Raw genomic sequence first — 11,807 nt, 5'->3', positions numbered from 1 at the left:
CTAATTATTTTGCCGAGATTCAGCAATAAATTTTAAGTGTGTAGTTAGTAATGTTTGCTGAAATCCTTCATTATTATCAATCGGTTCACTGAAAATTGACCAAATTTTTATTGAACTGGGAAAAGGTAATTAAATTTCGAAGGTTACCGACCGAGTAAAAGAAAACAAATGTTCGGTAATATCTTTTAGAATTTAACCGAAGTCCGGTAATTTATTGATAGATGAATGTGAACTGGAGAAACTTCACAGATCGTTTAGTAAAAATAATGTTTTACACACTTAAATTGGATTACCGACCTCAGCTGTTCAAATCTCGGTAGGTGATTTTATCGGTAAAATTCACGTTTTATCACTGCGGTACCTTGAGGTACTGCTGTCAACAAATGTTCATTTGTGCTGATATATCAGTAGAATGGAAATATTCGGTAGTTCGGCTGTTCAAAACTAGTCAAAAGAGGCAAGATTTACCGAACGAAATTAAGTGTGTACAATTCAAAATCCTGAAAATAACATGTTTTACAGTTTTGATTTGTAAAAGTTTGTTTTTACGGAATAAACGTGAAATGATTTCGTTTTTTATGTCTGAGTAAAACATTCACCAGTTGTCACAGTGCTGCGCTGCGGTAATTTTTATTGAGCACTTTAGGAGAGAAAAAAAATACTAAATCCGCCATTTTGGTGTTCAAAAGAATCTAGCTAAGTAAAGTCTTGGTATTATATTCCTTTTGTGGAGTTTGGCGTTTCTGTTTTGACAAACTTCGCAATTTTCTTCTGTGAATGAGAGAGACTTATTAAAGACTGCTACAATGTCAATTTTATGTAAACATATCGAGTTGTTCCTGAGATAGGGTTGCTTAAAATGGGAGGTAAACGGTGTACATTGCCGAGCCTCAGGAGTTGACTCTGAAACAAACAATATTATATGATTTTTGTTTGTTTTTGAGTTCGTTATGGAAAGCCGGTTTTATAGAAAAAAAGATTTTTGCAAGAATTGCCACGAAATTTTTCTTCACATTTGTTTAAATAAAAAGGAATAATTTTTTTTGCCTTTCTCATATAGAAAGGTATTGTAATCACTGTGAATGCCGACTCTTGAACCGAGGCCCGGAGGCCCGAGTGTCATACACAATTCGTCTCCGTTCGTCGAGTACGCAAAATGTATATCTCTGTGTGTATGTAACAAAAATGTGCACTCGATTTTCTCGGAGATATATTCTCGGAGATGGCTGGACAAACTTAGATTCAAATGAATGGTTTCTTGAACCCATAGCCTGCTATTGAATTTTATCAAACTTCCGGATCGAGACTAACGAAGTAAAATGTGTTAAAAAAAGAAAAAGAAGTGCACACGATATTTTCAGAGACAGCTCAACGGATTTTCTTCACTTAGATTCATATTAAAGGGCATAAAGTCGCAGAGGCTACTATTCAATTTCATTCGGATCCGACTTTTGGTTCCGGAGTTACGGGGTAAAATGAGCAAAATAAATAAAACAGTGTACTCAATTTGCTCAGGGACCGCTCGATCAATTTCCACATTTCCACAGGTTCAAATGCAAGGTCTCGCAATCTCATAGAACCCTACCGAATTCGATCCGGATACGACCGCTTGTTCCAGATTTACAGACTGATAAATGAAAAATAATCAATTTTCAAAAGCGTATTTTTATACATGACACTGAAAAATTGGGCCAAATACTTTCAACTGGCCGAATAGTTTTTCAATTGGACAGGTCTGGTTAGTTGATGCTTAAATACATTGATTCCTGGTCTACTGCAATCCGGTACACCGGAAAAAGTGATTTTGTGCTCAAAACCGGAAATCACTTCAATTTCTCAGATACGGCTAGACCGATTTTTCCAAACCTAGAATCAAATGAAAAGTGTTATGCTCCCATATGTTGTTGTAGAACTTTGTCCGGTTCCGGATCCTGAGATACAGGATGAAATTGCAACCCGTCATCTAGAGCGTTAATACAAAAATAAACAATTACGGAAAAATTCTTCCAAATGCTGGCCAAACGAACCGATTTCAACTATATCGGTTTCTAATTCCCGGTTTTGGCAATATCGGAAATAGTTTACTTTTTTAATCCACCTAGTGGTGTAACGATGTCGTCTTTCTGAGATGACTGAATCGATTTTCACAATCTTAGATTCAAACGAAAGGCCTTATGGTCCCATAGCGTTCTATTGAATTTTATCTTTATCTGACTTCCTGTTGCGGAATTTCTAGGTAATGTGTGGAAATCTATGTAAAAATGCGCGTTCAATTTTCTCGGAAATATCTTAGCCGATTTTTATAAACTAAGATGCTAATAAAAGGTCTTGAAATTCTTTAAAAAGTATTCGAAAAGTTGATCCTGATCCGACTTTCGGTTCCGGTATTACTGTGCGATAATTGAAAATTTTTCATTTTCATGAATATTTTTTCACGAGTGATGACGAAACGAGTTTTTATAAAATGACGAAACGAGTTTTATAAAACTCACAAACGAGAAATTTTATAAAACTCACTTATATATCCATCTTGTTGGCCGACCTTGATAGTTAGTGGATATATAAATCTACTTCTGGACTACTAGTCTACGGTTTCCGCTTCCAAAAGCACCGGTAATAGAAGCAAAGCTTCAAAAACGGAACTCACATTGATTTCTCATCAACGGTTAAACCGATTTCCACAAATCTTGATTCAAATTTAAGGTCTCATTTTTTTTAAATATATTGAGCAATTCATCCAGATCCGACTTCCAGCTTCGAAATTATAGGGCGATAAGTGTCAAAACTTTCAAACTGTCATACAAAATGATGCAAAACCGGTATGCATCGGTTCGTGCAGGCGCGGAAGAAGAAAACACCATCGCCTATAGCATACAGCGTGCTTTGTACAATTTTTTATAGCGTGTAGGTTTGTCACATTTGAACATAAAAAGTTTTTGATTTTATTCAAGTTTGCAGAAAAATTCTTGACAGATTCTTCTAGTAATGTTTTTGAAAATGTAAGTAATATGACATCATTACTCCACTATGTGGATTAAAAAGGTTTTATTGGGGAGCGTTACATACAAAATCATTTTTCTCATAGTTTACGATTTCATCTTCGACTTTCGAGTGAATAGCAGTGCAAAATTCAACTGCTAGTGTAATTAGACCTCCATGGTGACGTCAAATTTATAAAGAGTACACCGAAGCCTCCCTTTTGCGAACTAAACGGGAATTCGTAAATCGAGTTAGTTCATGAAAAAAAGTTCACGGTATTTGGAACTAATTTCGTAAAAAAGTTTGTGCAGTGAATGTTTTAAAATGTATTTTATTATATTTTCGGAATGGATTTAATGAGTTGGAACTGGAAAACATTGTTAACAGTCGTTCTAAAATCCAAGATGGCAACTTCCGGTTTATTGAATACCCTTACAATATGGATATTTTCGGAATTCGGTTTAGAATAGTAGCTATTTGGAAAATTATGTTTGAGGTCATTTCGAAATTCTTTATGGCGATTTCCAAACACCTTTTTCGGTTACTATCAATCAAATCCGTTCCGAAAATACCCATACAGTAAGGGTATTCAAGGAATATCAATAAACCGGATTTCGGAACGATTTCGGAGTCACCCGGAAATCGTATTCATTTTATGCGAACAACCTCTTTGTATGAAGTAGATTCGTAGAAAAGGTTTTCGTTATTTGGGATTTGGTTCGTAAAAAGATTTAAGTAAAAGTGCACCTAAATGGAACTTTGGGTGTATCACAACATTAACAATTCTTACCGATATGTAACTGTTATTCGCAAGCAGACTTTTACGTCTGCAGCTTTGGTTCAAATCGAGCTACTACTGCCAATGATTACTGCGATGCATTGAAAACGCAACAGGTTGAATTAGCATTTCAAGTTGAAATGCTAAGCACTGGCGATGCGAAGCCGAAATGTAACTGCTTCCCAATAGAAAAATATTTAAAGAAACTGTTCAATCATGATTATAGACATCTCTGTTTTTTATATTTTTGCCTTTCTCATATAGAAAGGTTATGCAATCACTGTGAAAACCGACTTTTGAACCGAGGCCCGGAGGGCCGAGTGTCATATATCATTCGACTCAGTTCGTCGAGTACGCAAAATGTCTGTGTGTGTGTATGTGTGTGTGTGTGTATGTAACGTTTTTTTGCACTAACTTTTCTCGGAGATGGCTGAACCGATTTTCACAAACTTAGATTCAAATGAAAGGTCTTGTGGTCCCATACAAAATTCCTGAATATTATTTGGATCCGACTTCCGGTTCCGGAATTATGTGGTAAAATGTGCAAAAAATAGTGAAAATAGGTGCACTAACTTTTCTCAGAGATGGCTGAACCGATTTTCACAAACTTAGATTCAAATGAAAGGTCTTGGGGTCCCATATAAAATTCCTGAATATTATTTGGATCCGACTTCCGGTTCCGGAATTATGTGGTAAAATGTGCAAAAAATAGTGAAAATAGGTGCACTAACTTTTCTCAGAGATGGCTGAACCGATTTTCACAAACTTAGATTCAAATGAAAGGTCTTGGGGTCCCATATAAAATTCCTGAATATTATGTCGATCCGACTTCCGGTTCGAGAGTTATGGGGTAAAATGTGCAAAAAAAAAGAAAAGATGTGTTTTAACTTTTCTCATAGATGGCGCGACCGATTTTCACAAACTTAGGTTCAAATGAAAGGTCCTGTGGTCCCATGCGTTATTCCTGAATTTCATGCGGATCCGACTTCCGGATCCGGAAATATCGGGTAAAGTGTATTAAAAATTGTACACCATCACTGAAAATGAGGAAAAACCTTAAAAAAATTTCTAAATCGACCTCAAATCTTCTCCAATTTGATGGTTTTTATCAGTAGACGGTCAAACAAACCGATTTCGGCTATTCTTTTAAGAATTGAAGAAAATTTTTTTTTGCCTTTCTCATATAGAAAGGTTATGCAATCACTGTGAAAACCGACGTTTGAACCGAGGCCCGGAGGGCCGAGTGTCATATACCATTCGACTCAGTTCGTCGAGTACGCAAAATGTCTGTGTGTGTGTTTGTGTGTGTGTATGTGTGTATGTAACGTTTTTTGCCCTAACTTTATGGGGTAAAATGTGCAAAAAAATGAAAATATGTGTTCTAACTTTTCTCATAGATGGCGCGACCGATTTTCACAAACTTAGGTTCAAATGAAAGGTCCTGTGGTCCCATACGTAATTCCTGAATTTCATCAGGATCCGACTTCCGGATCCGGAAATATAGGGTAAAGTGTGTTAAAAATTTTATACCATCACTGAAAAGAGCGAAAAACCGTAAAAAGTTTTCTAAATGGACCTCAAATCTTTTCCAATTGATAGTTTTTATCAGTAGACGGTCAAACAAATCTATTTCGATTATTCTTTTAAGAATCGAAGAAAAATAATTTTGAAGAATACCACAGTATTATATATGATATTTTGATTGATATGAGAAAGGCATCATTACACCACTAGGTGGATTAAAACAGGTTTTTTATTTTGGTTAAACGAACACTATGGAACAATTTTCCATAATTATCATTAATTCCATTGAGCTTGTTTTGACATATGTTAGTGTAGGTGGTTAGTATTTCAACCGTGGTCAGTCTAAACACACAAGTGCTCTCCTACGGTGTTCTTTCTGACGTAAGTCCGCATCATACTAATCTAGCATCACACCGAATTGATGCGCGGACGGCTCGGGGACGGTCATGTTCAACAGCTTGGTCGTCATCAGCAGCAGCGGTACTTCGTCAATCCACAGTCGTAGTCTTTCCTCATTCGTGATGGCAACCGGATCTCCTCCCGTTCGGCCGTTCAGAGTGACCGACGATGGCGCAGCGGTCATCTTCCAGAACCACACAAGAAGATCGACAATCGTACGCGCTATCTATACTCTCATGAGATACTGCCCGCGCGCCACCACGCTGTCCGTCCCGGCGCAGTCAGTCCGGAGCAGGCGCGCATTAGTTAAAGCGTACGGCGCAGTCCGGTCCGTGCGTCCAGCTATAGTGGCATTGCGAGGAAACGGTGGTAAAATAGGTCAGCAAACGTTGTAGGTCATTGTCTTCTCTGATACACGAATCTTCTCTACTTCACACCGCGACCACTTTGACTGGTGTGATTCCGTGTTGTGATGTGTGTCTTCGATGTTTGTTGTTTATGACTGAACAGCAGTATTGGACCGACCAACGTTCTCTCTGGAGATTGGGCTTTGCATACTAGCAGATTTTGTTTGGAATAATTTGTATGTTTGGAACACTTTTATTTGATTTAAATTGAAATTATTACCTGTAGTCCTTTTTGATCACCCCTGTTCTGTATTTCGGTCGAATCAGAATCTTTCGATGGAATGCAAAAAATTCCATTCGGCATTTCGATCGACTTCGAGTTTTCATTGAAAAACATCACTCGATCAGAATGCGTGTTCTTCGAAAGTTCCATGAATTGATGTACAAAAAAAAAAACAAACTAATTGAAACTGTTTCAAAGATTTTTTTTCTTGTTTTGAATCGTCGCTTCTAGCGACGGCTTGAAATTTTGTTCAGAGGTTGCTGTGGTTGATCAAGTTAAATACGTCGGAGTTATTCTTGATTCAAAACTGAATTGGTCTGCATACATTGACTTCAGGATTAAAAGAGCTTGCATGGCATTCGGTTAATACAGACGAGCTTTTGAAAAATCTTTGGAACTCAAACCCAGATACATTCATTGGATCTATACAACTATTATTAGACCAGTTTTAACATATGGTTGTTTTGTATGGTGGCTAAAGGAGAAGTTGCGACAGTTTAGTCATAGCTAAATAATCTTCAAATGGTGGTCCTAATGGTCTTAAGAACCATTATCTTGTGCATAGCGTCTTAAGGTTACAGAGCTTTGGAACAGTAACAGTAACAGCTGTTGCGATCGAAAATTGGCCAAACAAGAATGAGTGTAAATAGTTTAAATTCAAATTCAAATCAGGTCTCTATTTTAAAACCAATCCACACAGAATACAGAAAAATTATTGACTCATGCTTCTTTTTTAGGAAATGTGAATATCCATGTCTTTCGTTTGACTCCTTTCATCACATTTTGTGCAGCTTCCTCGCCAGAGAACGCCAGTTTTCCTTGAACTGCATCTCACTGACAACAGTTGGTTGCATTTGCTTAAGTTTACGCATGAAAATGTCCCAATATTTAGCGGAGACCAGGAGCGAGGATAGCCGAAATCGGTTTGTTTAGTTGCCTGCTGATAATGGCTATCGATTCGTGTAGTTTTGAGACCAGTTTAGATTATTTTTACGGTTTTTGTTTCGCCTGTTGAGATGAAGGTATCAAATTTTGAACACATTTTATCCTATAATTCCGGAACCGGAATTCGAATCCGGATGAAATTTGGGTGTTTTATTTAGAACTATGATACCTTTTATTTGACCTCGAGGTTGTAACGCCATCTCTGAGAAAAGTGAGAAAGTAGTTCGAAATACAATTTCTTCACTAATCACCCTGTAATTCCGGAACCGAAAGTCGGATCAAAATAAAATTCAGAAACTTTGTATGGGACAATTATAGCTTTCATTTGAATCTAAGTTTGCGAGAATGGGTTCAACCGTCTGTGAGAAAAGTTAGTGCACTTATATTCATTTTTTTGCACATATTACCCTGTAATTCCGGAACCGGAAGTCGGATTCAAATAAAATTCAGAAACTTTGTGTGAGGTTAAGACCTTTCATTTGAATCTAAGTTTATGAAAATCGGTTCAGCCATCTTCGAGAAAAGTGAGTGCAAAAAATGTTACACACACACACATACACACAGACATTTTGCGTACTCAACGAACTGAGTCGACTTGTGTATGCCACTCGACCATTCGGGCCTCGACGAAAAAGTCGGTTTTCACGGTGATTGCATAACCTTTCTATATGAGAAAAGAAAAAAGGAAACACAAACTTTTGGTTGACGATTCTGGTCGCATCTCTCTTTCAGTAACCGAAGAAACTAGCAGTTCAGGATATTGTTTAAAATTTGAAAGTTTGGATGAATATTTCATCACACTGTTGCTCTGTAATCAAACTTTTTCAGTTTTTTGCGCGTATAACCGACTTGACTTGCTTATGATTGAGAGTCAACATATTCTTGTAAGTCGACAGTCCTGCTAGATTTTTAGTTCGATGCACGGTTGTAGACGATATTTCTTGGATGGAAAAGTTTGGGTTCCACTCGTAAAAAAATGGTCACTCTTTTCGACGTTTTTGTGAAATTCGGCTTTCAATTTTCTTCAAACCTGGACTAACTGGCTATCCCTCAACGATATTCAAACTCTTTCATAACATTGGTTAATTAGTCTACGTTCATCAATTTCGATAATTCTGCGAGTGAGTAGTATGGATCTTCGCGATGCACAAGCAAAATTTTGCTGGCCATTTTGACAACCGAGAATCAAACATCAAAACCAGCAGTAGGTATGATGTTTTTTTCTATTCTACTTTCAATAAAGTCAGCATGTTGTTTCAACGCGATCAGTTTAATTAAGACAAGCTACGGTTGCAAACTTTTGAAGCTTCAACATAATATAAAATGTCGAATGTTTGACAGTGAGTACCAAACAGAAAAATCGCTTAGTAAGAGTGGGAGGAATTACGAATTTTTCTATCGATTATAGAATCAAATGCTAACAAAAACAATTAACACAACCACGACTGTGAGTCGTGAATAAACTGTTTTACCTCAAATAAAAAGTTTGATCTTAAAAGTTTTTTTTTCGCAGGAGAAGTAAAACCAAAAACTGTACATGTTTCAAATATGGCTTTTAGGCGAGAGCTGAGCATGGTGAATAATTTCGGTAAATAAGCATTTCAAACAGAAAGATGTTTGACCAAGACCTGTAACCGACTGAGTCACACAAATATTTAAACATGTGTTTATCTATATCTATGTATTTTTGAGTTTTGTCAACTTTTTTCTGTTCAAACACAGCAAAAACTTAGAAACAATAATAGTTGAAATAGTTACGAAAACTAATTTGTTGTGTGAAACAGAAAAACACTCAACGTAGAACATTTCTACAGGTAGAATACTGACTAAATATATAACTGCTAAAACTGAAATATCGAAATACGCAAACTGGCGACACAAGTTCTCAGAGACAGACAGAAGTTTGCAACCTTCTTCAATCCGAAGAAATCTTTCTGCCAACTGAACTACTGTGGATGTGACGAAAACACAACTCAGAAGACTTTCCGGTAGAAACTGAGACTGCACGTTTACGTGATCCAGTAGTTCAGTTTTACGTGATCCAGTACCACACCCTACCAATCGAATCTCTCTTCGATTCTTCCACTAAGTAATGATATGTGAGATTTTTGTGTGTTTCGGCAGAATCTGTAGTAAACGAATTTATTTTTGTTCCGACTGTCAGGCAGCTTCAAAGGCACTAAGTTCTAACGATTCACGGTCGAACCCAGTGATCGTATGTCGAACTCAAATCGAAGACCTCAGCATTTCAAATACTGGATGCACGTGGAGCGGCAGTTCATCGGTTCAAGTACGTAAGTACTCAGTCAACTTGTCTGGAATTTAATTTGGTATTCAGTATGATTTTTTAATGGATTCCGAATCAGATGCAAGATCCGATTCGTCTCCTTTCTTATTTTCATCTTCCTCATGTTTAGTTCTTCTTCCTTTTTACTATTGACATTTTATCACCCAACCCAAAATATTATTTCAGTTTTCGAAGAATAAGCAGGTGGAACAAAATGGGTAATAATGAGTAACTAGGGTTCCTTCATGTTTCGGCTTCGACTAGTCGGTGCACAGCAGTTCAAATTTACGCGTCAAATGTACTAGCAAGGAGAGAATGTTTGAGCTAGGAATGTAGGAAAAACCAAAAAAAAAAAACTTTTTGAAAAATGAATCTTGAAAAAATTAGCCATCCTGCACACAGATTTGTAACATTCTAAGATGGCCGTGCCGAACAGATTCGCAAGTTGACGTGGAAATGCTCATTACAAAGTTAATAAAGCAATTTTCGTTTTATCGACTTGTATTTAAACCCATATTAATAGAATGCTCATCGTGATAGTTGCCAGAAATCTTCACGACTTCCACTGGCAAACGTCTCAAGTTTTATGCTCCACGTATAACTTAACAGTAAGTTTGTTGTTGTTGTTGTTGTTGTTTCCATCGAGGGGGTGGATGCGAGGCGCGTTCGACTGACGTGCACAGGTACTGATTGGTACGGTTAGCTTAGCACACAGGTAAATTGAGAGCCATCTGATGGAAGATAACTCTCTGATTCGGATTCTCGATTGAGAGATTTGTGACTGATAGTCACGTCTGTCACAGTCAGACTCTTCTTCTCTCCCGTATGTTTAAAAGTTTCTCCAAAGAGAGAGAGAGAGAGAGAAAAAAGAGAATCAGAGAGTACAAGTTCTCAAAAGGTGGATCTGCGCTGTTGTCACATTTTGTTCGATGGGTGCTGTTGCATCAAGCTGGATGTGGTAGTTCAAGGCACACATACATTCAAAGAAATGCATTAATAAGGAGAGTTAAGTGACTTTAGAATGCCACTGTATGCGCCTGGCCATTAATCATCTGAGCGAGTAGCATAATTAGTATTCGTATAGAAGCAGGATGCGGCGAGGAAGGGAAAGAAACATAAGTTTTTTTTAATTATTAAAGAGCAGTACATAAATTACGAGAATAAAATTGTGAATGCAGCTTATCGCGCTGGATTCTTGAAAGAGTCAAAGTCCCGATAGATTTTGGGGTGGTACCGTGTAATTTGGTTTGTTGTTGTTTTTTATGCATGCGTGGGCAGTTTTTGTTTGGTTCGGTTGTAAGCGCAAAAAATTAATGTGACTTTTGCGCCTGAACAAAGTCACACATGCTAGCAACGTCGAGTAGGTGAAAAATAAGACCCCATAATTACAATCTGCGGCGGGGAAATTCGAAACACCGACATTGCAAGTGATAAGTATTGATATCAATTTATTCGGTCAGTATCAAGCGTTGGCTGAGACTGTTTGACCGATATAGATAGAAGTTGAACCACCAGCGATTAAGTTTAAGCATGAAGTGTAATTCAACCTGCAAGCTTCCCAAGTAACTGTTGTTTGCTGGCGACAATCGAAATTCATATGCTTTCGTACTTCGTCTTCGACTTATCAGTGCTGTAGCATTCCCATCTGGAGGTTTAATTTAACCCACTAAGCAGACGCAAAGTTCACTCTATTTAAGTGACGACTTTTAGACTTTTCTGATGTCTTGAACGTAAACGAGCTTGCTGGACGCCAACAGATTGTGAACATTTAGTTGCCTTAGTTACGCACTGATGAGTCGAAGACGAAACGCGAAAGAAAATGAAACTAATTATGTGCATTTTGCACAAACCAATTACATGCGTAACTAAAATAACTAAATGTAGACAATCGAAATTCTTATCAATGAACGGGATAGTTGAATCATGAAAACCCCAATTTTTAAATGTGAGGTTATTAAATATGTGTGGTTCTTAATACCGAACAGCAGAAACATTTAAAACCGATTCTCGAGCTCGGTAGAGTGACAGACTTCTTGGCGACAAGTTTTGACACTAATCTTTTTCGAACTGTTAAATGGTTTCGGCTGCCGAGAGATGTTTCCTAACATGTGCCTTCGTTAATGCCCAAAATTCCTCAATTGGTTGAAGTTGTGGGCAATTTGTTGGATTCATGTCTTTTGGGACGAAAGTGACATTTTTGGTAGTATACCATTCTACTGTTGACTTCGAGTAGTGGCAAGAAGCAAGATCCGACCAGAAGACTAC

The sequence above is a fragment of the Malaya genurostris genome, chromosome 3 (assembly GCF_030247185.1).
Source record: "Malaya genurostris strain Urasoe2022 chromosome 3, Malgen_1.1, whole genome shotgun sequence".
NCBI classification, from domain to species: domain Eukaryota; kingdom Metazoa; phylum Arthropoda; class Insecta; order Diptera; family Culicidae; genus Malaya; species Malaya genurostris.
Note: the sequence above shows the minus strand (reverse complement) of the source record.